A 3,093-nucleotide genomic window follows, 5' to 3' on the forward strand; every position below is an offset into this window, starting at 1 on the left:
TTTCTGATTATTATCAATGTTGAAAACAGTTGTGCTATTATATTTATATTATAGTTGTGCTAATATTTTTTTGGAACCTGTGATACATTTTTCAGAATACTTGAGTAAAAGGAGATTTTTGATAGAGTTTTTACTATCACTTTAAAAAAAAAAAATCAATTTAGCATATCCTTGCTGAATAAAAGTATTAATTTCTTTCAAACAAATACAAATAAATAAAAGTACTGACCTCAGACTTTTAAACGGTAGTGTATATTGTTACAAAAGATTTCTATTTTGAAGAAATTCTGTTCTTTTTAACCCTTACATTCTCAGAATGGATTTTCATAAGATTTTGAATGTTTGGGCAAATCAATAAAATCTATAGCAAATAATGGAAAAATAAATGATTAAGTAGTGAAAAAAGTTTCCAAGACAGCTTTAATTTGACCATCAGCTGAAATCTATTTGAGTTGTTTCTCTATATATGAATGAATCTGAGCAAGGCCTCTGTACTTTAGAGTATATGCCACTATCTGTTTATTTTGCAGTGATTAAAAGCATGTTGTATGTTTATACAAACATGCACTCAACGCTGTTTTAAGCTCTGCACGTTAATGAGAATCTACAGCCTCACTCCACATTGTCATTCCCGTCAGCAGCTGTTTCTCTCCACGAGCCGCAGCAGCAGGTAAGCAGCCGCTTTAAGCAGGTCAACAGCACAATCGATGGGTGAGCGCAACAGTCCAGCGCTCTCTAAACTGTCTTAACCACGTCTTCCCTCCAGAGAGAGGAGACCTTCACAGCCGCAGTGAAAGCCGTAGGCCTCCGCATCCTCCAGTCTCTCCCTCAGGACGGAACAATGTCACAAACTCTGGCATTTTTATAATCAATTTAGAGTCTGGGCTGTGAGAGCTGCCGGCTTCTCGTGCTGCTAATCCCAAAGTGACTTTTAAGACTGCACTGCGAAGAGGATAATCAATTTTATACAGCCGTCCACTCGAGTCCTCAGAACGACACGGGAGGAGATTGAAGAGCACAGTGAACAATACACAGTGATGGAAAGACATAGCTGCTCTTTAGTATGCATGCTGGTGCGCTGCAGTGTTAGTTTTGACAGCAAATTTAGATTTAGTTTTTTTACTAAAATGCCATTTAGTTTTAGTCATATTTTAGTCATTTGAATTGTTTTTAGTTTTAGTCTAGTTTTAGTCGACTAAATATCATAAGATTTTAGTCGACTAAATCTACAGTAAATTTAGTCGGCTGCAATCTAATGGGTTTAGATACAGTGCATTTATTACTGTAAGCATTTCTCTAAAACTCATTATATAGGTTTGATATTAAGGTTTTATCATGATAGACACCGATTTAACTGCGGTGACACACAACATGCCTTTATGTTAAAATGAAATAAAACCACTTCTCAAAAAGAACAAGAACATTATCTTTTTTTAATGAAATACCAATGGTTATATAGGCTAATTATGCATTCTTTATAGCAACTTGTTTACCATATTCTTCATTCTTTCAACCAGACATATTTATTTCTATAAATAAATTTAGATTAATCTTTAGGGCTACTAAAGTTTTTCAGTCAAGAGCAACACGTTCTCCCTACTGTGTACGTTCACTTAAGACGTTATCAACTGTGTTTACGTGAATACTCGTCAAAACGGACAATTCGACATAATTTTGTGTGTGATTCTCCATTCATGCGACGCGAAAGAGTGCTCACGCGCTGTGAGAGGCGCTTTCTGTGTGTGTGTGCGCTTCAGTGTCTGCGCTCAGAAAACCGGACCGAATTGAGTTAACACTGGTGCTCTGGTTACCACATTTTACTAACCAACAATACTCGTCAAAACGGACAATTCGACATAATTTTGTGTGTGATTCTCCATTCATGCGACGCGAAAGAGTGCTCATGCGCTGTGAGAGGCGCTTTCTGTGTGTGTGTGCGCTTCAGTGTCTGCGCTCAGAAAACCGGACCGAATTGAGTTAACACTGGTGCTCTGGTTACCACATTTTACTAACCAACATTGGTCAGCATCACCTCAGGAGCATCATACATCTATTTCACAACATCTGAGATATTTCTGAGAAGTTATTGGCGGCAGTGTGATATTGCTTTGCACTACAGCTCAATCACACACACATCAGACTCGTATTACATGAGTGTTGTAAAAATGCAAGGCAAGTTTTTACAGAGCTTTATTTATATATTTTAGTTTTCAAACTTTGCAATTTAAAATAAACTTTTAAATGTCTGCTCACTAGTCCCATTGAAACACAATTTAAGATAACACTTTATTTTATAGTGTCCTTATTACAAGTTACATGTACTTACTGTAGTATAGCAGTAAATTATGCATAATTACATGCAACTAAACCAAACCCTAATCACTTAAATGTATAATTACACTGTAACAAGTTCACCATAAAATTGCAAAATTGACACTTTAGTAATTATGGTGCTACTAATTAAGTGAAAAAAAAGCAGATGCAAATGTTTTAAAAAATACATATCCACCTTATTTTTCCCGTAAGAGCGGGAAATTTATAAATTATATACATTATTTTAATGTATTATCTTAAACAGTTTAACCGTTTACTGCACGTTGTTATTGTTCTCGTTATTCCCCGACAGCGGCTAATGAACCGGAAGTCTCGCACATTCACAGAAAACAGCTCACCTGTTGAAAAATAAGGTGGATTATATGCACCAATAAAATGTACCAATTTAATAGTGTCACGATGCACACACACGAGGAACGAGGAGACGCTGGAGATACTTTTACCAAGACTTTATTTTCAGGAACCAAGGGAGACGAACTCAGGAAGACGTTTAACAGCGGACAGAGAACTTGGGACTGGGAACACTATTTATACACACAGGAGGAGGGGATGACGAGACACACCTGGGAGCAATGAAACACTAATCAGGGGAGGAACAGGAAACTAACCAAATAAGGGCATGGGAAGGCACATGGGAGCAGGACACACACAAAACATGGAACAGAGTCTGACATAACGCCCCCCTCCGGAAGGCGTGTCCTCACGCCATATAACATCCAATGGGGAGGGGGGGTGGGCACTCTGGAGGTCCCTCAGGAC

Source organism: Sinocyclocheilus anshuiensis, unplaced genomic scaffold (assembly GCF_001515605.1).
Source record: "Sinocyclocheilus anshuiensis isolate Anshui unplaced genomic scaffold, SAMN03320099.WGS_v1.1 scaffold3874, whole genome shotgun sequence".
NCBI classification, from domain to species: Eukaryota; Metazoa; Chordata; class Actinopteri; order Cypriniformes; family Cyprinidae; genus Sinocyclocheilus; species Sinocyclocheilus anshuiensis.